The following is a 24,079-nucleotide window of genomic DNA, read 5'->3' as shown; positions in this document are numbered from 1 at the left end:
GATCGTTTGGAGTTGAGGGGTGGGGGGATAAAGCCATTCATATAAGAAATTCACATCGCACTTTAAACTCTAAATATGACCCAAATCTGATGACATTCTGGTGGAGGCTGCAAACACAGGTCAGCTCATCAGACACTGCACCAATGACGCCAAAGAAATGTGCATTCATAAAAAGGTGCCTGCTAGTCTGTCTGGCATGTGTTCTTCCAAAAGGCAGTCACATCGTGCAGTTCAGCGTGAGTGGTGTGGTTTTCCAAGTAGTTTATCAGATAGTGTGTGTAAGGATTTTGCGAAATGTGTTGTTCTGAAACAGCAGCTAAGTAACTGCTAAATTTAAAGACATGGCTAAAGCTGAAACTGTGACTAACAAACACAGATCCCCCACACAATAATGAACATACGCTTTGTTTTCAGCAGACTGTAGGTGGCTCAGGCTCTCAGTTTCTTTAGTTAACTCAAGTAAAATCGCGGCATCGTTCGGTGTTCCATAACCTTGCTTGAGGCAAATGTTTTCAGCGGTGTTTTCTGGAGGAAATAGGTTTATGCAAAAATTCATGAAGCCAGATTTCATCAGACACCCCCCCCACACACACACACACACACTCTTAAGTTTTTAAAACATGTGGTCCTGTTTCTGTTGTGAGTAGATGTTTCCATTTATTTGTTAGTCCCAGTCAATGCTGACGTGAGGTCTCCAAGTGCCCTCTAGTTTACAAGTGCCCCCTCCCTGCATCGATATGATGTCACTGCTTTCAAGAGACATCCCCTGGGGCTGTCTGTCTCCCACCAACTCCGTTACCACCTTGACTGTTTCCAATGACAGGATAATCCCAGTAAAGGGTGTTGGGGCACACAGAATATTTTGGGAAACAGTCGTGTTTACCTAAGTTGACCTTTTCTGCATTTTTCCTTGTTGTGCTTTGCCTTCCTGTTGTACTGTTTTATTTTGAAATTTCTTCCTGCTAGTGTCTGTGTTTGTTGTTCTCCTTGTCTTTGTAGTCCCCCCTTTTTTCCTGTGCTCACCTGTGTCTTGTTAGTTAATCAGACCTGTCAGTCACAGCCTGGTTCCCGGTCTTTCTTATCCAATCAGCTCGTTCCCCGCCCTGCTGTTCTCCCGCCTCCTTCTTGTTGCATAATTAGTTGAGGTTGTTGGATCATCTGTTGTGTTCACTCTTTTGTTCTCCTAGCTTGTCTCACCATTCCCAAATCCACTTTACCTTTGTCAGGGGTCCTTCCAGTTTAGCTGTTTAGTTCCTGGAGTTCTGGTTTGCACTGCTTTTGGTGTTGTTTCAGAAAAATAATTAGCTCTTGAGTGCCTGCCCGGGTGTGCCTGGGTCCAACCTTCCTTTCCATTGTGACAAGAATCCTGTGTCGCGGTATGAGTTCTCATCGGGTCCGAGCAGTGATCTGATACATACTGTATCGTCGCCCAAGTCATTTTTTTCCCACGTTTTTCCGGAAACACAAAACATCATAAGGAATTGATTTTAGGTAAAAAAAAAAAGAGTCCAAAAATGACTTCGACAATTATTCTGAAAAGGTGACAATAGGTGATTGTAAAACCTGCTGACTACATTGCGGCGGTGCTGAGGTTGTTTCAGATGAGTCTTGGTGATTGTGGCTGCAGCTCTGTAATGCCAGGCGGGGAGAGGAAAATGTGGAATATGCAGCAGTGATCCATCAAGGGGACTGAACGAGAGATTTCTTTCTGTTTTGCTGACTTTACTAATGCAAAAGCTTGCAATGAAAATGTAACCACTTGTATGAATATTCGTGTTTAATGTCATTTTAATGGCTCAGCATGTTAAAGCAGCATATATGACATTCACATTGATTTCCCTTTGGAGAGTTTTCTTGCGTTGCTGTTTTGAATAATATTCCATGGGGGAAGGCTGGTTTTTTTTTGTTTGTTTGTTTGTTTTGTTTTGTTTTTGTCTGGTAGCAAAAATATTCAAATTCAGAGATACTGGCAAAAACACCAGTAGCTTGATTCCAAATTCTGCAGCATTGTTGGTTGAGATGCATATCTGCTGTGTGTGTGTGTGTGTGTGTGTGTGTGTGTGTGTGTGTGTGGTATTATTCTCCAGAGTGCTTGGCTTGATATGCCACTGGCTCTGAATGAATGAAGGCAGGGCAGTTTATTGGCTAACTCTGCTGCAGCAGAGCTGTCCAAGATTCAGGGATAGAGGCCATAAAGGATGCAGAGCCTTCCTTTTTACTTGATACACAGCACCCACAGGCACACACTCCTACACTCTGGGCCTCTGAGCTGCTCTCCCTATGGTTCCCAGCCTCCCAGGGTCGAGGTGCAGTTGATAGTGTGGGAAACTGGAGGCTAATCCGAGAGGGGAAACTGGACCTGTGAATCTTAGAGCGGATATGTGTGTTCTGACCTATTTAACACTTCGCTCACCCTTGCAAATGCTTTCATGGCCCTGTAACCCGGATGGCGCCATAAAGCATCTGCAGCCGTTGCAGCAACAGTCTTTTAAAACTGGAGAGTTTGATGTTCTAATAAGTTACTACAACAAACGGTCCATGATTAACCGTCTGGTGGAGCTGTGCAGCAGCCGCCGTGGATGACTGAGTCAGTCATTATTCAAGATGATTTATGTATGCTGTATGCAATCACATTGCACACCGAGCTCGATATCATATTTCAGCCAGTTGAGTGCATAAATTGTTGCGGAACATATTGTAATGGTGTTGAAATGGCTGGAAAACGGGGGGGGGGGGGGGGGGGGGGTCTGAAAGTTTCCTTGGCTGGACACTGGGACCAGCCAGTTAGCTCCAGCAAAGACTTTTCTGCATGTCTTCCCAATAAAACTGCACCAGTGCATTTTGAACAAGCCGGTTTAGGGAAGGCAGATGAGCACAGCCTCCACTAAAACTCTTACAACTAGATGAACGATCTGACCTTTAGATGAAAAAGAAGAAAATGCTAATGTTCTCCCACTGTGACCCGATAACACGGAGCAAAGCTGAGCTAATTTCTAAAGTATTTGCATATTTGTTGTACTTTGTTCTTTTCATCAACAGGATTGCTAACATGAGGAGAACTGCTGTGATGTATTGAATGGAGGCTGACCTATTTCTTCTTCTTTTTACATTTTTTTTTTCATCCTACGCCGTAACCCAGAATGATTACTCAGACTCCCATGTCTCAAAGTGGAGTTAGATGTAAAAACAGTGATTATCAGTGTATGTGTCGATATCCAGCTATGGTTTTATGTGGTGGTTCTCTCAGTTAACCTCACGCCGCTCCGGTGCCGACCTCAGCATTACCTTCACCGATGAACTTGACCATGTTTGATGGTGTTTTAAACCACCCAGATGGCTTTTATTGTCGTAGTGTGCTGATGCAAAATCTGAAATGAGGTAATATTCTTCATTTACGCCTGATCTTAGTTTCATGTGAATGTATTTGCTTTGCATAAAACATTAAGGGAAAGTATTAATTGTAAGTGTAGGAGTAGTAAAACTTGTAGGAAGGCAGTTCTGCGGGAGTCCGTCTGGTCAGTATTGATCCCTCTGGTCTCCACTGACTCTTCTTCTCAAAATCATTCAACTTAAACAGTTAGATTGTAACAGCAAATAACCTTGATATCCCTGAGATCTATAACATGCCTGTTAGGTCAATTATCCTGAGGGTATAACAAACTCTGCTGTCTGCTTTTAGCAGTGAAAGGGTTCTTAATTAACATGTAATCAGACATCCTGCTGATTCCAATCAAAATATTTTTTTCTAACCTCATTTAAAGCAGAACTGCCCACTTAGATACTTCACCACTGTCGAATAGAAAAATGAATATTTTGTTATGTTTAAATCCTTGTGAATAACTGGCCAAATATTAAGATGTATCTAAATATGTTTTTGTCTCATTAAACATCAACTTTACATATCAGGTTTGGTGGAATTTTCTATTTTCATTTAATCAAAATGAGGTTTTTTTATTAATAGTCCTTCCTTTAGTGCAAGCAATTTTTATATTCATTTCCTTTTACAACACAAAATCTGATGCAAAAACAGTAAAAAGAAAAAAGAAAAAAAAAAAAGGTTCACCTCTGAGTCACTATAATATGTCTTTATATCATCACAATACAGTCCCGCTGATAAATTAACTACAGCACTGATCCAGAGGACAAGCTTCCACCAAGGTTCCCTGAGACAAACCCAAAAGAAGAAAATGTCGTTTTTCACTTTGTGAGATGGATCTGGTCCAAAATACAGTAAGTTGCTCCCTGGCCCTCTCCAGAGCCCTCCACCGAGATTCGACAAAAAGATCTGTCTTTCTTTTTTTTGTAATCCAGCTAACAAACAATTAGGAGTTACACTACATTGCGGGTTTGAGGGTTTTGCTCACTCATGTCTACCAGCTTAGGTTTTCCACGTTTGTGCCATGAATATGGGTCGCTGTCATGTCCATGTTTGCCATTCCCACTGCTGCCGACGCCCATTACTGATAGGTGTGCGAGGCCTTCCCTCATTCTTTTACTGCTGCAAGCTCAGCCCATCACAAACCATCGCCCCCGCCATCTCGCTTCGTCCAGGTCAGTCAAATCAGTTGGTATTAACTTATGGTGAGAGTTTGGCCTGCAGTTCTAATGAGTCATTTGTTTATTTGGGTTTCAGTTAAACATTTGCCTATACCATATTCCAATTAACCACCATAGACGAAATGGAAAGGTCTTGACTTCTGCAGATATTGAATTGCAATGGCCTTTCTCTAGTTCTGACATTTTGTGCTCATGTATAACCGCCATGCGAGGCTCCATCCAGTCTCTGAAATGTGAGCAGAATGCATTGTCAATAATTTGAATTTGAGCTCAAAGTACAATGGAAAAATTCTATTTTAGCTCTAATTTTGGCTCTTAGACTGTTTAATTTCTCTACTTGTACGTGCAAATGTGACAGAGCTGCTTAAGACGCTGCTGCAGGATGATGGAAATCTACTGATGTGCTGTAGATGGTGCCGAAACACTTTCAGGGAACACGAACACCAAGGTTAAGTTATAACATTTGAAACACTGGCTTGCTGGTAGCAAGATGTCGGCATTAATTACAGTTTGAAGCTACAGGCAGGGACAGATATGTGGTTTTCAATTGTAGGTTTTTGTACGGCTTTAGATATGAAATATAAAGGTTAAATTATTGTTTATATTCTGTATGCTAAGTAGACGTCTCCTGGGTCCAGCCACAAGAGTGCTTTTAATCTTTTCGTCTGGGTCTTGGAAAGAAAATCGCAGCTCTGGAATCTTCTTCAGATGTTGCTCAAAATGAAATTGAAGCTTTCAATTGTTATAGAATCAGTCAGTATGTTTTTTGTTGTTGTTGTTGTTGTTTTAGTCTGGCCTACACAATGCTTCATTTCCATGTGTGTTGCATTCTTTCAGTGATACTGCGTGTTTTCTCTGTTGAAAAAAATGGTGCATCAGGGGTGTGAATTCCGCCCAAACTGCAGTAGGCACCTGCCACTTGTGACCCCTGTGGCCGCTTCTCTTTTAGCATTCATCCCACACAAAATGTAAAACTGACTCGCAGACAAGTGGAGCTGAAAAATGTCCAAATCTAGATGAGAAACGACATGTACGAACACAGTCTCAGCAGATGTCTGTAATTCCTATGGTTGCTTCACATTAGAAGGCGATAGATGGAGTAAATGTAAGAAAAGGAATGAAGGAGTTCAAATCAATAAACTCCTGTTTTATTCAGCTTTTACTAAACCATTGAAACATGTACATTCTCTTTCACTTGCAGTGTCATCATAGTCCAATTGAAATGTTAGTCTAAATAGTATAAAAGACGAACAGGCATTGATGATGTGGTTGTGATCAGGTATGTGTATGCGATTACAGCACACAGTCTTAGAGGTGTCGTCATGGAAGGAACAATAGCAAGAATAACGCATTTCTGGACAGAGGAAGAGACAAAACACGTCTCAATTTAAAGAGTTGTCTGTTTTTAATTGACAACAATGAAATTGCTCAACTTGGTAAGTGCTGCTAAAGCTGAACAGGAAGAAAGTCTGATAGCAGTCAGCTGAGACGGAGCACAACGTGCATCCATCGGTCCCTGTAAACTGGCAGTAGTCCAATTACCGTAAATGACTAAATATTAATGACTAACTATATCTTATTGATATGGGGTTGAAGTGCTGAAATGTTTTGTGTGTTTATCATCCAGTGTCAAACATTTCTTATGTTTGTTGTATTACAAGTTAAGTGTATGGATAAATGTGCACTCTATTGTTGCAGGCCATAAAATTTTAATTCTTCTCTTTATGAATTACTAATTATAGTCTCAGGTGCTTGACGGGAGATGTGATTATTTGAAGATGAAGGTTTTCAGTGTTTAAGTCTTGGTATTGTTGAGTGTGGGAAGGATTCCTGTTCTCCTCAATAATGCTGAGACTCTCCTTGTGGACACTCAACATGCAGTTAAATATAATGATGCTATGGTTGCGCCCCCCCCCCCCCCCCATATTTTTTGTATTCCATCTGGTGTTAAGTCTAAACCAGGTTAGTAAAACAAGCTTACATCAGAATGATTACAACCTGCGCAAAAGGCACAGCAAACTGTGTATTCTTGTGCTTGGAGGAGTCGTCCAAAGGTCATCACGAAGGTTCTTCATTTCTCAAGGAGCTGCAGCTGCCTCCTCTGATGAGCCACTTGTAAGAAAACATATATATTGTGAAATCTGGTGAATTGGTGTGTTATGGACAGAGAAAATTGGTTTGAAAACACTCAATTTTTTTGAAGTTGCTCGCAGTTGAATAGAAGAATTGAATGTATCTCGAACAAGGAGTCCAGAGTGCTGGAAGGCTTTATTTTAACAACCGAAACAGGTTGTAACCACCTGCCGTCTTGTCAAAATCCCACGGCAGATCAGGCTGTCGACAGTATAAACAGAATCATCATTGCTAACACGGCAACAAAGGTGAATCAGATATCAATTAAATGTCTCTTAGGAAAGATGAGTTTATTTCATAGTATCATTGAACAGAACTACAAATGAATTGAGTTCAAACTGAAGATGGGTGTGGGGAAATGTAAAACTGACCGTGCATGTCAAACTATAGTGTTCAGTAGGAGTGAATGTCATGTATACTCTCATTTATTTAGGATTATTGTTAACTCGAGCAGGAGGAATGACTACTGTTGCAGGGACTATTTTCAGTAAGACGCATTTTTGTGTGCGTTTGAGAATCGACTGCAGCAGCATACACGCAGTTTAGAGTCCCAGCTATATCCTGCTGCCATTCCCCAGGGGAAGCTATATAGGATCAATTAAAATAAGTGGTGGCAACCAGAAATGGTACTGCTCTCAATGACTTATAATGGTTTGTGTTTTACACTCACAACTATACCAACACACCCCTGGTGACCTCTGGATGACTGGCACCTCGCTCTAGCCTGCGTGTCTTATTTGCTGTTTTACTGAATCTAGTAATGAATCTATTAACATGAGAGCTCTTCGTGTACTGCTAGCTGATCAGCTAACACATCGGACTGTTCTAGAGCTGCAGGTCTGTCTGTTACATGCCAGCACTCCTGTAAACCTGGCCATGCACTAAATGATAATCCATTATAAACACGTGATGATGATGATGTGTTCTCTATGATGTAAATGAGATGATTCATATGAAGCTGTTCTGTGGATCAAAAACAGTGTCTACACAACCCTGAAAAAAAACACACATCACTATCAACATTAGATCCATTTAGTCAGATAATATTGGGAAGACTGTAAGAGCCACACAGTTCCTTTTTTGTAATCCATATTCAAGTTAGCAGATGGCTAAACAGACGTACTCAGCTCTACCGGAGGTGCAGCATACGTCCTGTGAAGTGAGCAATGCAGGAATTTCGCTCCAAACACAAACCCCATCTACTGTGAAAGTGAGAGATTTACCAAACTGAGCTTTATCAGCACTGTTTGAACTCATCTGGTGTGAAACAAGCATCCCATGCAGCCAGGTGAACATTCATTTCTCCAATCCATGATTCGTTGCCCCAACCAACACCACAACCCGCTTCAGAATGTGGACAGCCTGTTTACTCTCATTCAGACTCAGAGAGAGACTAGAATGCTGAGGTATCTGTACTTGAGTATGTTACCATACTTCGTCTTCACTACTCAGTTTCTCGTTACTTTGAGGGGAAACATTTTGCAAAGAAAATATCGCAAAAGCTGGTGAAATGATACAGATTTAAATTTGAAGCCCGCCAACTTCAAGAGGAGACAATCAGAGCAGCCCAACTGGAGCAGACATCACTTGTAACAGCTGAGAGGACTGAAATAACACAAACATCATGTGGGAAGTGTACTTTTGCTGGTGCTTAAGTTAATTCAATATTAAGCACTTCTCTGTTTAGTAGAATTTTAATAGAGACCTCTGTAAACTATCTTCACTGAGTAATTCTGCTTTTACTTGAGTCAAGGAGCTGCCTACTTCCTCCACCTCTGCTTAAATGTGAACTATGTGTTGGTGTAAGGAAGAGCAGCGTTTCCCTGAGCTGGGACCGCAGCTGTTTGACATGAGAACATGTTGCGCTATTACAGTAAATGTATATGCTGTTGTGCCAGAAAATCAAACCTGGAAGAAAATGATAAACTCATGAAGTGTTACCCAGACTGCAGCTCTCTGCTCTAGGGCTCTTCAAGACTGTGTTGCATCATCTCTGCTTTTTGTTAATAGTACTCTTTCTTAGAGTAGATTTCGTCGTGTTTTGATGGATTTCTTGTCGAAGCCTGAGCAGCTGTTCACGTTGGACACTCAGTGGGCCATTTTGTTACCAACAGAGATCAATGGTGCGGCAGTTAATGACTGGACTGATGGCGATATCTGCCTCCTCCCATACAGACCTTGTTTCTTTATGAAAACTTAGAATCAAAAGCTTTGGCCTTTATGTCTTTTTAGTGGGCCTAATCAAGGACGGGAGAAGGTTATCAAGACAAGCTGATAAAATTTCCTTTCTAATGAGCATATCAGCTCTGTGCAGGTTACTACTCATTTAGAAGGACAAAACATGCCAGTCCTTGATGTGCTCTGGTGAAATGTTATCATGTTTGTTTCAGGCAATTGAGCTAGAATAAGGTTTGGCTCCTCTCATACTGATCTATGTTTTCTTTTTTCCTCTCATGTTTGAGATGAAACTAAGCTGCCTGTAATAGGGTGGATAAGGGAAATTAAAAAGCCCAGTTTAGCTCTCAAGGCAGATGCCTCTGTAAAATTAGACAGTAGGTGGTCGTAGGAGTAACAGGTGATGACATGCTCCAGAAATCTTGAGTCACACAAATACACCAGCACAATGAGAGTGAAACATTAATGTGCAGGGATCCTGCAGGTTTGGAGTGAATTGGCCAGAAAGTGAGAGGTTTCAGTGAGGTCTCATTCTCTCATGTTGTTGCTATTTATGCTCCCTCGCCCCTCTGACTGCAGTGTGGAGCCAGGTTGCATATGGCACAGATATTACTGAGAAAGCCCCGTGCAAGCAGGCCCCGGGGGCTGTGGGCCATTCACAGGCTGCATGCAGCTAAGCAAGGCTACGACCATAAAATCTCCAGCACCAGAATCCCAGCCACTGAAACCAATGGGAGGCTATCAAACCTTTCATCTTTTATGCATGAGCCTCTTGGCTGTCCTACTGCTGGGAGAGGCGAGACACTGGTCCCACCTCAAAGGAACCTCAATGGAATTATTCTGGCTGAATTATTCATTGTACATGAGGGCGATGTCTTTTAAAGGGACAGACGTGTCTCGATTGCGCCCCTGCTGTCAAATTAAAGTCAGTGTGGATGAACAGTGGCCAGACACAGGGCTCCTCAGTTAGATGTGGAAAATGCATGACCTCATCTTGCACATCCAGGACTAAAATCCATACAAAAGGGCCGCGGCCTCCTGTTACATGCAACTATTTCGATATCGATGAAGGGGATTTTTTTTTTTCATTTTTACTATTAAGATGAACTGCTTTAGCCATAAACTGTTGGAGCCAAGCAAAATTGCTTTATACATTTCTTATAGCCATTATATATTCTGTTTACTGTCTTAAATGACAGAAGCTGCAAATCCTCACATTTTAGAAGCTGCCACCAGCAAATGTCCCTCAAAGAAACTATATTAGGACTTTTCAACAAATTACGAACTATGATGTCAAATTACCACGAATGCCTGCATATTGCCTTCCAAACCAGCCAGACCATGTTGCTTCTGAGTTACTTTCACAGCTGTGGTCCATAGATTTTTGAGGGTTTTCTATTTAATATGATTCAGTATCACAAAGTCAGAGCTTTGCTGACGGGAGCAGAGGCAGAAGTGTTCTCATAGAAATCTTTCCACCTGGTCAGAAAATTTGCCCTGGAAAATCTTGACTCTTTGGCCCAGATATCTTATGAAGATGGACAATTTCAGCGCGACTTCAAGTCATTCTACTCCACATCATCTTAACCTGTTGTTTTGTTAACATCTGAACAAAAATGTGGCACAGATGTCCCAGAATCCACTGGTCACTTTATGCAGTTAGGTTGGCTCACCAGAACCTACAAAAACTAAAAGTCCATGTTAGCAACTTTTAAAAAAGAGTTCTAAAGCACTTCTTCATTTGATGGAGTTGTTGTTGGCTTTCCTGTCAAGGTTCTGTTCTGCCACTTAAGCCGCTTGCTGCAGTTCTGGACAAAATTATATTACATTTCTTACATTTGTTTGTTGTCATTTTTAAAAACATCTACAAATGTAATATTCTATGCATTTACAGTCTGAAATGAAGTATTTTTTTTGTTTGTCCTAAAGTGTAACTATTTGCTCCTATTTGTGCCTTAATTCTTGGTGAGAGTTGTAAGGCACTATGCTTGATAGGCTTACTTGTCCCATACTACCCTCTTTCTCAAGATCCAGAGATCTTGAGAAAGAGGAGGCCCTCTGGAGGAATTTCTTAAAATGTGCCACAAACATCCACTGAGTCTGAAGAATGAACTGGAAATGTTTTGATGGTCGTAAGTCACGTCACTGTGACGGACACAGATGTGAACACAATGCCTTATTTGTGGATTTAACACGAGGAGTCAGCAGAGGTAGAAATGTTTGAATGTGCAAGTGTTTGCTGAGAACTTTGAGCTCGCTTTTACTAAGATCATATTTTTGCTGCTGTCATGACGATATGTGTATATGTATATATAGATATATTATATATGTATATATACATATATAATATATCTATATATACATATACAGTATGTGTGTATATATGTGTGTATATGTATATATGTGTGTATATATGTATATGTGCATATATATTATCAAACTGTTTCCTTTACATTGTGTTTGTATTCATTGTTAAGCCATTGGAGCTGTATTTCATAGATGTATTAGTATTGAATGAGCCAGGAGATACTGTATCTTTCCATACATTCAAGGGGGCTGCTTTGATCTCTGCAGTGCATGTCCTTGTAGAAAGTCTTGCAAGTCGAAGTCTCTGTGCTGCAGGTACACACACACAAACACACACACACACACACACACACACACACACATACACACACGCACACACACACACACACAAGCTAGATTGCAGGTAACAATTCGTTTACATTTTTTACAAGTTAGGCAGCAGAGACTGATGCTGTTTTTTTTTTTTTTTTAACTTTGCTACATGTACAGGTTATTCTCTAATCAACAATGTAAGTTTAAGATTGACAGTTCGAGAAGCACTTTGTAAGTCTGGTCCATCATCGCGTGCTGAGAAATGTCATCTGCAATTTACATGCTTATCTTGATATCCTCTGCTGAGTGACTGGAAACTGGCACGGTAACCTCACTACGGAGCAATTAAACTCTTGTCTATTTATTGCTGTCTCAAACTGTCGGTGGACGGTGTGAGAATGAGCCTTCAGCACCTTGCTATCTCCATCAGACGCCTGATATAATTAGCGCTGCTTTGTCCTGCCTGGAGCCATTGTCTTTGTTTTGATAGTATCACAGTTGCACTGTAATTGCATTCACTTTCACTCTGGTGGCTTTATAACCCATCATACAGTAGAGATGGAATTTGTTCTGTTACAACTAATTGCAACTAATGACATTTCTGTGTTGTGTGAACATAATGTGGTAGATGAATTTGACTACAGCAGCTGTAGCTTTAGCAAGACCACAAAGGAACCCAAAGGAGCAATGGAGAGGAGCGATACGTCATCATGGATTAGCATTTTACTTTGCTGTCGAACCAATAAATGCTGTCACCACAGGGGTTGAAGGATTTAGGGTTGTGACAAGCTCACCACATCAGGCATCGTGAAACATAATGACGATGATGCTGTGGGATTCGAGTTCTGCGCCCACATTGGCTGCGCCACCACCACAACATGCAGAAGTAACAGGTCTTTGCAGGGATACTGGGTTGTGGCATTCCTTTCTCGACGATATTCATGTGCAGAGTCTTGTATCTTGTCTAAATGTGGGTGGTGAATGTTGAGCTGAGCAGAAAAAAATCAGTTAATTAGCAATACACCGCCTACCACACACACACAGAACAAGACTGACCTCACGTAAAGATGGTTGAAGATGACTCCCACTCTGGGTTACAACATACAGTACATAGATCATGTTACATACTGTATGTCAGTGAATACCATTACCAGAATAAACCTTTAACCTTTCTTACCGACTCAGATTGTATAATAATCCCACCAACCTCTTCATGCCGCATATTTCATCTGGCCATCCTTCATTCTGAATAAATCCTATCTTGCAGATCTCTGTAAGATAATGAAAGAACTCAAGTCACATGCAGCCGTCTTGTTTCCTGGTAACCTTTAAATATCAAAAAACCCTAAAGACGGATCTGTCATGAAGGTACAGAGGGTGAGTGTTGTGAAGGATTTGGCAGTACTGGCAGGCTCATCTTCTGTAAGGTGGCCACAGTTTTTTTAATGCAGGAACTGTCAACACTACCATGCTGGTTACCATCCGGGCTGTGCTTCACTGCTAATTTACCACGCTGCAAAATGCTACCGTGGCTGCTCCCAGGCAAAAGATGTTGTTGCCTATCTTCAAACCCCATCCGCAGCCTGTAACACATGGGAGCAAACACTGAGCACATCACCGTTACCGTGTGAACACCTCCAGTCTCACGTTGAAAGCGTAAATAAAACTTCACATGCCTTTGAGGGTGTGATGTTTCACCAGGGCTGGGTCTTATGAAACCGCCTCTAACATAGAGGGGTAGGGGTAGGGGTAGGGGTGGAGGGTGGGCTCTCACAGCTGGTGCTTCTCCATGCTCTCACGGCTCCATGGTTGACAGGTATGGATTTGTCATTTGTTATCCTACATTTACTGCTTGACAGACCATCGCTGCATCTTTTTAAGTACTCAAGTGTTACATGTGTTGATTTTGACGTGTGTATGTGGAGGTGTTTGTGTGCTGGTGAGTGCTTTGGAGTGTGACTGAGCGTTACATGCACTTGTTTAGGTTGCTCTTCTGAAGTCTTTCTGCTTTTGGGGCAAAAATTAATTGATTAAATTTAAAAATGTCATAATTTTCTGCTAACCCAAAAAGTCTAACTTGCCTTTTTTCCCTCCTGCATCATTTCTTTGTGACACCATAATTGAGAAAAAAAATTCAGCCACATATAATTAGCTTGAAGCTAATGGCAGCTAACGGTTTACAACAGCTACAGCAACGAAACAACAGTTTTGTCAATTGTCATGGGAAATAAGCAGGCATGGATTTGAGCCGGATCCTGCCGGAACAAGACCGGTTTGGGCAGATCCTACCTCTTGTATTAAAAAAAAAAAAAAAAAAAAAAAAAAAAATATATATATATATATATATATATATATATAAATGTTTAAAATAAAATAATAATCTACATGTATTAATTTACAGAACAAATCCTAAGAATGTCATGTTTTTTATTAAGTTTTAACCTCATTTCAAAGAGTCGGAGATCTGTTGATGCGCTGATGCCAACAAACCACGCCCCTGTCAGAAAAAAAACACCAAACAAAAAAAACTTGAAATTCGCCGCATCTGAAGAGCAAGCAGAGAGGAAAAAACAGTTAATATTTCAACGCCAACATGTCAAAAAGACAGATAAATTTGCCGTCTTTTTTCAAAATGAAGGAAGAGTTGCTTGACGCTTCTAAACGAGTCAGAAAAGCCTCCATAAGTGGCGACGAGGGAAGCTGCAACGGTCACGTTGACCATCAAAATCGGCTGCAGCAGGAGGCGAGCACCACCACCGTTAGCCAGGTTCACCCACAGCCAGCCAGGTTCACCCACGGCTCGCCAGGTTCACCTACAGCTAGCCAACCCGGGGCAGGAGGCTAGCGCCGCTACAGCTAGCCAGGTTCACCTACAGTTAGCCAACCCGGGGCAGGAGGCTAGCGCCGCCACAGCTAGCCAGGTTCACCTACAGCTAGCCAGGTTCACCCACAGCTAGCCAGGTCACCTACAGCTAGCCAGGTTCACCTACAGTTAGCCAGGTCACCTACAGCTAGCCAGGTTCACCAACAGCTAGCCAGGTTCACCTACAGTTAGCCAACCCGGGGCAGGAGGCTAGCGCCGCCACAGCTAGCCAGGTTCACCTACAGCTAGCCAAGTTGGGGCAGGAGGCTGGCACCGTGGCAGCAGCCTTTCAGGTTCACCGATGGTCGGAGCAGGAGCCAGCTCCAGCGCTAGCAGTCAGCCAGGTGGACCACCAACAGCTGGCGCAACAGGCTGGTACCCTGGCATCAGCTAGCCCGCTACAACAGCCGGGGCAAGAGGCGGGAACCGCGACATCAGCTCGCTTGTAGCAGGATTCAGGAGAGGAGAGCGCGTTGAGCGGAGAAGAACGTGGGACGTCCAGTGACAGGTTAGGGATGGGATGATCTCTAAATATAATAGTAATGGAAGGTTTGTGTGATTTATTGTGAGCTCTTTTTTGTTTGTTTTACAAGTTGGACCTGTTGAGAAATGAATTGCTGACTGTAGACTGTAAGTCCCACCTGTGGTGATGTGGGCGTTTGCATGTGTTGCGCAGAGTAGCCTAAAATAATTTTAAATTATCGTCATAACATTTATACCATGGATATTATTTGAAATTGAGGCTTGTAAGTCCCACAGCAAGGAAAGTGGGCGTTTGTTTGTTGTTTTCGGCATGTTTTCTGTATACGTTCAGGGACCTGTGACCCTCTCTGGTCCCTGAGCCATCATATGTACTTTGCGTTCAGGTAACTTATGATTTACAAATTAAGCACGGGAAATAAGTGAATAGTAATAATACCTGTTTGTTTTGCTTCCCTCCTTTATCACCATCATATTGGTAAATTTTCATCAAGTGAAATATCAGACAGAATCTGATACAGCTTATTATTTTTAGCTTCATCGATGCCATAACCCATGATAGTTGATAAATCATTTCAGGTGGCTGTTTAGTTCAGTGTATTTAAATTAACACTCATAAAATATGCTTATTTGATACTTGTTTCATAAAATATCTTATAAAGTGTCTAGATTTATTTAATTAACATGACAGTACAAAAGTGCTTCAAAACATACTTGCAGCAGCACAAATGAATGGTTGAAATGGAAAACATGACCTTCTGACCTAATTGATTGAAAATCTTTTGGCGTAGTTCTGCAGTTGAAGAGTTTGAACTTTGGTTTCCACCCTTGGAAAACAAGTTCACCGTAACTCCATAACTCTGTAAGATGGTGTTTGTGGTATCATGCATAGAGAAAGATTCCAATGGAAACAACTCCCATAGAGGAGAAAAAGGAGTAAATGAAATATAAAAACATATAGAATATAGTTCCTTAACTATAGTCCCTGCAACCTGATCTAATCTACTTTTGTACTTTTAAAGCTAATTGTCCTTGCTAGGCTAGGTACAGTCTGTAATGCCACTTTTACAGTGGCTCTGCTCCAGTCTCTGCAGAGCTCTTCTCTTGGTGACAGCATGTGGGAAGAAGCAAGTCCTGGAAACTTCATGTGAGGCCTTAGTTTGGGAATGCTCATCTCAGGCAAAAGAAGTTAGGTTGTTTGTTAAAATTGGGATGGACTCATTGATATTCTGGTAATATGCTCCCCCGCATATCGTGAGATATGAAGCACTAGCTTGTTGAGGTTGGCATGGCACCTTCAATACACCAAACTCTATATTGGCTAAATTACATACTATTCCTGCAGAGCCAAACGTTTCTCAAGCCCCCAAGAGAAACATCTGGCTCCACCTGTCATCATTTTGTTACTGAAGACAAAAAAATGCTCTGATTTTGTTTTTATTTCTGTAAGCCAATCATAATTGTAGTGGGTGGTGCTACACTTAAGAGACAGCGATGGTCCTTTGGGATAAACCAGGTTCTATTCAGGAGACTGTATTCATATTCATTTCCAACTATTCACTGAGAAGTTGACTTGCAGACCTGCCTTGTTTTCGGATCTTTGCAATTTTCAGGGTTTAGACTGTTACTAGTGAGCAAGCTTGGAATTTGTTCTTCTGCTAATTGAGGTCGATGTTGATATCAGCAGCATGTGAAGATAGGAGGAGTGCAGACTGAAATTGTTAGTAAGCTTATATTTTTTGTGTTGTTCTGTGGTAACTCAGATTAACATACATATGAATAAGCTATTGAATAAGCTTCTGTTCTCTCATGAGTCAGAACCGGTGTGCCTTTTGGAGGTGTAAGAGGTGGCTCCAGTTTTGGAGATGATCCATTACTGATTTACCAGGTGAAGGCAGCATATCATCATGCTCCACTAAAACAGGGTGTATCCTTGCCTCTTCCGCTCCCGCTGTCTTTATCTGCAGGGGGCTCTAGAAAAACCTCAGATGTAATTGTCACTTTAAATGGCTTAAACATGTAACCCTAACAAAATCCATGTCAGAATCCTCTGATCAGATTTCTTTAAGATTCCATCATCTGTCTGCAGCAATTGTGAGAATATGCTTGTTTACTGACCAGTGATCAAGGTTTTAGAGTTTATTGACCAGATACCACCAACAATACTGGGTTGTTCACAACAGTATGACTACTATTCTGTCCCTGCTGCGGTGTTGAAAGCTGCAGTTCTGGGAAGATGCAAAACTCTAGTGAAAGATCAAAGGAATTCCGTTTTAAAAATAAAAAATTTGAGCGTTGTCGGTGTCGCAAGGCGAGTTGTCATTTTGTTTGAGTCAGGGTTAGAGGAAGAGGCACAGGAAAACACACAGAGATGCTGCTGCTCTTCTTCACTGCAAGCTTTTCATGTCTTTACTGTTATGCCTCTGAGGCGAGACACAGCGCTGAGAAATGAGAAGGGCTTTGATGAAAACAGTGGCGGCTTACTCAGTCATTTTGCTAAATGACTCCTCACAGCAAGAGGTATAAATATGGGAGAGAAGTGTACATTAGAATTTATTACTCAAATAACTGAGGAGAAAAAAATTGTGCATCACGACTGTAAGACATTAGGAAAATACAGCTGGTGAAGATCATCAGTGAGGTTGACACGCTACTCATCACACCATTAGGGGGCTTTTAGAGAAGAGAGGTTTGAGGTGGAAAGGTAAGATAACCAGGACCAACAGTCACATTTATATCTGAAGACCTTGATGAAGACCCAGCTGCATGACAGAATGATGCTAAAATATGGATTTATACGGAACCTACTTCTCTTCCTCATTTAATGGCATGCAATGGGGATTATCATCAGATCTACTGATGCTGAAAAGTCTGTTAATTTGTGTCTCATTCCTGCTTTGGCTGCACTTACAGTTTATTATGGATTAATAGTCATTATATTGATAAAGAATTATAGTTTCTCCCTCTTGAGCAAAATATGCAGCTCTCCACATTGGCGTCATCTAGGGCCAGCGCCGCCCATTTGATGTGATCATGCACACAAACAGGTGGGACATGCTGGGTTCATTTAGTGAGTTGATAATCCTGATTGCATTTGTGTTGGTTTGTCCAGCCAGGTGACTTGGACAGGATACCCTGGACATTCCTGGTACAGGCCCCTAATGTCCTGCTGATTGGAGTGGGCTCTGGGGTGCAGGGACAAATATTTCGTTTCACTTGTTTGAAATGATCTCCATTTGGATGTCACTAACATGCAAATCCTCATTTTTTTAAACTGTCATCAGTGGATCATAATGGATTATCATATTTGTTGATTTTCTGTCATTTTTCCAACACTTGATCAGTTTTATAATAATAATAAAATAATAATACATTTTATTTATAAGGCGCCTTTCAAGGCACTCAAGGTCGCCGTACAACGGTTTAAAATAGATAAATAAATAAAATAAAACATGCACGATTTAAAAGAACAACAACAGAAGTCCCTAGGAGAGCACAAGAGAGGGCACTCAGCCATATGCCTGTCTAAAAAGGTGAGTTTTGAGATGATTTTTGAAGGTGTCAATGGAGTCAATGTTTCTGATGTCAGGAGGGAGGGAGTTCCAGAGGCGAGGGGCAGAGCAACTGAAGGCTCTAGCCCCCATGGAGGTTAGACGGAAGGAGGGGACATTGAGGCTGATGGAGGAGGAAGACCTGAGAGACCGGGTGGGAATGTTGGTGTGGAGAAGGTCTGACAGGTATGAAGGCGCGAGGTTATGGATGGTTTTGAAAGTATGGAGGAGGATCTTGTAGTCAATGCGGTGTTTTATGGGAAGCCAGTGGAGTTGATGTAGAACGGGGGTGATGTGACTGATGACAGGGGTTCTGGTGATGATTCGGGCAGCTGCGTTCTGGACCAATTGAAGCTTATGGAGGAGTTTGTGTGGGAGACCAAAAAGAAGTGAGTTACAATAATCCAGACGGGAGGTGACGAGAGAGTGGACCAGGATTGCAGCGCTGTTGGGAGTGAGAGATGGGCGGAGACGGTTGATATTCCGGAGGTGGAAGTAGGCGGACCGGATGGTGTTGTTGATGTGGGTATGGAATGATAAGGTGGAGTCGAGGACGACACCCAGACTCTTAACCTGAGGGGAAGGGGAAACGGAGGTGTTGTCAATGGTGAGGGTGAAACTGGGATGCTTGTTGAGTGTGGATTTGGAGGAAATGAGGACTACTTCTGTTTTATCACTGTTAAGTTTGAGGAAGTTTGAGGTGAACCAGGATTTGATTTCCTGTAAACATGCACAGAGGGAGGAGGGTGGGAGGGTGGAGGAGGGTTTGGAGGAAACGTAGAGCTGGGTGTCGTCCGCGTAACAGTGAAAGTAGATGTTATGCTTACGGAATATCAGTCCAAGTGGGAGGAGGTATATGATGAAAAGGATAGGGCCAAGGACAGAGCCCTGGGGAACACCAGAGGAGAGGGGGGAGGGATCGGATGTGAAAGATTTTAACTGAATGAATTGAGTACGGCCAGAGAGATATGAGCGGAACCAGTCCAGGGGTATGTCTGATAGTCCAATGGAGGCAAGTCGGTCGAGGAGGATGGGGTGAGATATGGTGTCAAAAGCCGCGCTCAGATCGAGAAGGATGAGAATGGATAATAGTCCGGAGTCAGCTTCCAACAGAAGGTCATTGGTGATTTTAAGGAGGGCTGTTTCTGTGCTATGATGAGGGTGAAAACTGGATTGGAACTGTTCGTAGAGGTTATTGTTGGAGAGGTGGGCCTGGATCTGTGACACTACTACTTATGCCTTGTCTTGCCTGAGAATGTTAACCCGAGTTAAGCTCAATAAATACTGGATGACTTTACTGTGAGCAGGATGGCTGCCAGCCTCTTGCAAGCACTTCATTAAAATGAAAGCTTTAACTTTCCAATGTCAAATGACTGAGGATTGCTAATGTTTCACCGTGACAGTACCTTCAGAGAAGGGAAACTGCACTCAACTGGATTTCTCACCTCTCTATGTGTGAGAGAAGAAAGCGTTTGTCATGTCAGGAGAAACATCTGGAAAGCAATTTGTTTTAATAATTTATTGTTTGTGACTTCATAATCAACCCCAACACAGTTTGAGTCAATAAACCCTTCTCCAAATGGAGTCCCATGGGAATAATCAGCTGCTGACACATGTTGAGAGTACACAAAGAGATATCGCTGCACACACAGCAGCTAGTTTGCATTTGTGTACTTGATGAGTTGCCTCCTTTCTGCGTTGCCTCTGCCTAAACTGATACATTCAGATAAGAGAGAGAGGGAAACATTTGGCTTGTCTTGCCATGGCTTTCATTTTTAACTGCAAGTAGGTGAAACTGCATCTGACAGTGTCTGTTAGCAAGATTATATCACAAACAAAACAGGTTGATATTCATGATTCTTGTCTGATAAAAGTGGTTGTGGTTTAAATGAGAATATATGTAATTTACAGATTTGATGCATGAAGTTTGCAAACCCATAATACATATTTGTTTGAGTTTTACTGCAGAGAGCATGGGCCGAGGGAGGGCCCACAAAATTTGGAGGAAGAGCTCATCATAGTTAAAACTGTCACACTTCTTTTTGTACTACTTGTTGGTGTACACCCTATGAGTGCTCTTTTTGTCAGCTGGACTATACAAAACCTGTCTATTTACAAGGTCATTTGCAGGAGGAGTTGAGCATTCCACCATAAGTAGTTTTTTTTTTTTTTAATTTGTCATTGGTGGTTGAATTTGAGTGCCTTCTGCTTGTAGGATCACACGTACATCACCTGATCAGTTTTCATGGAGGGGCTATTATGGGTTGAAAAAAAATGCATGAAGCTTGGAAGAGTTATATGCCCTACAGATTGATTCACCCGTAGGGATGTAATGTCTTCAGATAGACACGGCTTGTTTGCTTCATGAATCAAAGAAAATAGGAAAAAGAGTTGTTTTATCACTTTCTTTGCAGATATCATAGTGTAGATTCATTATCCACACGGGGATTGTCACTGTCACAACGTGATGCGTTTCATGTGTTATAGTGATACAAATGCAACAAATATCTATGTAACATGAATGATCTTCCTACGTGTGATGTCAGGTGTTCTCTAGAGAAGCAAAGCACCTTTGAGTAACCTTTGGCTGTATTATCTCTACATGTGTCCTCCCTGTGTGTCCTGTCTGATCTTATCTCACTGCTCAGCTCTGCATGCTTGTTTGCACCGCCACTGTCATTCTTATTCTCTCTCCTCTCCCTCTTTCTCCTTTTAAAGGATAAGAAATGGCAGCAGGGCTCTTGTGGTGGCAAACAATGCAGTGTTGGCTTGTCAAGTTGTGGCTGAGAATGATTAAGGAGCCTGCCATAAACATGACTGCGTGATGACGAGGTTATTTGCCGATTTGTTGCTTTATTTTGACACTTAACGACATGGTAGTTGAGAGCTCTCAGGGAGTGATTTATCACCCCTAGATGCAGGACAGTACCAACAGACACCATCGTCCCAGCCTTATCCCAGCATCATATTTTTCAAGTATGCAGAGCATGGCTAATTGAGATAAATAGCTGTGTAAGCAGTGATGATGATAGGATGGAGGCGGGCAAGCCTGCTGGTATCAGGCCATCCCACGTGCACATCTAGTGAACAGCTGTTTGTCAGGCTGTGTGTGTGTAGGGGGGCAATCAAGACTGGCTGTATATATATGTATATATGAGGGAATGATTGATTGTTGGGTGGTGTATTATTTGTGTTGATGTAGGTGTATATGTGTGTATATATATATAAAATATATACACACACACACACACACACAGTTTGGGTGGTTTGAAACACAACGTTGCCAGCTGTGTGGCATTAAAATGCACCTACAGCAGTGGAGGATTGTGTTGAGCTGTGGGGGGTGGAGCAGATTATGGATAGGATCTCAACCTAGAGAGTTGTTAACAAAACAAATGCAGGCACACACAGCCACACACACCTAGGCACTATAAGAAAGAGATTAATCCTTGCAGAGACTGCAGTTAAGCAGCAAGAAGTAGTTTCCTGAGTTACATTTAAATATCAGATTTTAAAATTTGATTTTGAAGTTAATGATGTGAAAATATTGGAGAAGTATTGCTTTCAACCCAATACAATTCTTGAATTGCTACATTTTCTTACATTGGGTTCTATTTGGTAGATGTACTGTAGGCTTGTTCCTCTTTTGTTGAGCAGTTGGGTTCTATTACTGGTTCCACTACCTCAGACTTCATGGCTTTATATTGTTCTGCCACCTCCTGCAGCTTCATGCATCCTTGAACTCAAGTTAATGTTAGTTAATTAATTGATGGAGAGATTAGAAATACTTCATATCATGTATAAATGATGTATTTAAAAAAATGAACCTGAATGTAAGCATGGTAAAGAATGAAAAATTTATGTAAAACTTTCAAAACTGTCACTGTTTACTCTTGTCTCTGCAACGTTTTGAAAACCAGTCAGCTCTTCTGGTAAGCAGTCAGGAAACCACCAGAACATTTGGAATTTTCACAGAATCATTCATCATCTGTCCTTGCATTGTGAAAATGATCAATAAAGTGATTTGGTTGTAAATGCAGAAGTTAGTCAAACATACCCTTCCAAGCACACCGTGTGTGTGTGTGTGTGTGTGTGTGTGTGTGTGTGTGTGTGTGTGTGTGTGTGTGTAGACATTGTCGCAGCTTGTTTGACCTGCTGTCTGTGTTGATGGAATAAGTAAATTCATGAGTAAACCAACTTTATGTTGACCTTAAGTCAGAGTGCTATTCAGTTGGAAATGTGAAATGGCAGGTTGTTCAATTGTGGGTTTTGGCGGGGAGCTACTCGCTCTTCTTCTTTGTGCTGTGTGCTGGCATAGAATCTGTGGCAGACCCTAGAGCCTCCTTTCACCGTCTGGTCGAATAAATCAAAATGTAATGTATACAAAAGTGAGTGAAATGTGTTTTTAAATGCTGGCTTGTTATATTTTCAAAGTGAATATTACTGCCACCAACCAGCCACTGGTTGCACACAGAGATGCAGTATGATGGACTGGTGTATGTACTCAGGTCAATCTTACACTTACTTTTAATCTCTCCCTGACACATGCCACTGTCCCCACATGTCTGAAGGCCTCTACCATCAGCCCCATCCCCAAAAAACCTGCCATAGACAGCCTGAATGACAATTAGCCAATTGACCAATAGCCCTGACATCTGTAATCATTAAGTGTTTTGAGCAATCAGTCTCCCAGCACATCAGAGACTGCCTCCCTCCCTCCCTCGACCCCCACCAGTTTGCTTACAGAGCAAACCGGTCTACGGAGGACACCATCGCTCAAACGCTTCACACAGCGCTGAGCCACCTGGAGACCGGGAAGAGCTATGTGAGGATGCTCTTTGTGGACTTCAGCTCAGCATTCAATACCATCATTCCGGACACTCTCCACGACAAACTCCAGCAGCTCCGTATCCCTCTTCCCACTTGTAACTGGATTAAAAACTTCCTGTCAAGCCGCCCTCAGTCAGTGAGACTCGGCTCCTACCATTCCTCCACACTCTCACTCTGCACTGGATCCCCTCAAGGCTGCGTCCTGAGCCCTCTGCTGTTCACCCTGTACACCCACGACTGCACTCCAACCCATCCAAACAACTGCTTTGTCAAATATGCAGACTACATCACTGCGGTTGGACTCATCTGTGGCGAGGACGAGACAGCATACAGTGCTGAGGTAGAGAAACTGTCTCACTGGTGCTCAGGCAACAACCTGGCCCTGAACGTCCATAAGACCAAAGAACTCATTATGGACTTCAGGAGAAACAGACAGGACCACACCCCCCTCCTCATAAATGGAGAACAGGTGGAAACTGTCACCACCTTCAGTTTTCCGGGCACCCACGTCTCCTCCGACTGCTCCTGGACCTACAATGTCAGGGCCCTGGTGAAGAAGGCTCAGCAGCGGCTGCACTTTCTGTGCGTCCTCAGGTAAAACAGTCTGGACCCTAAGCTGCTGCTAGGCTTCTACCACTCCTCCATGGAGCGTCCTGGCCCACAGTCTAGGAGTGTGGTACGCTGGCTCCACAGCAGAGGATAGGAAGGCGGTGCAGAAGGTCATAAACACCGCCCAAAAAAATCATCGGTTGCCCTCTGCCCACCCTGGAACACATTTCCTCATCCTACTGCCTCAGGAGAACCAAGGCCATCACAGCTGACCCTAACCACCCTGCCCATCCCCTGTTTGACCTGATGCCCTCGGGCAGGT

The 24,079-nt window shown here is 42.3% G+C and overlaps 1 protein-coding gene across 1 annotated transcript in view; it reads left to right on the top strand.

Annotated features, from left to right (window-relative positions):
• The window catches only part of LOC147269091 (protein kinase C-binding protein NELL1-like), a 254,959-nt gene that overhangs the window by 1,171 nt on the left and 229,709 nt on the right, over positions 1 to 24,079 (top strand). The window lies entirely within an intron of this gene.

Source organism: Aulostomus chinensis, chromosome 2 (genome assembly GCF_037954235.1).
Source record: "Aulostomus chinensis isolate RoL2024-O1b breed Wild chromosome 2, RoL_Achi_v1.0, whole genome shotgun sequence".
In the NCBI taxonomy this organism is placed as follows: domain Eukaryota; kingdom Metazoa; phylum Chordata; class Actinopteri; order Syngnathiformes; family Aulostomidae; genus Aulostomus; species Aulostomus chinensis.
This window is presented reverse-complemented; position numbering and strand designations above follow the sequence as displayed.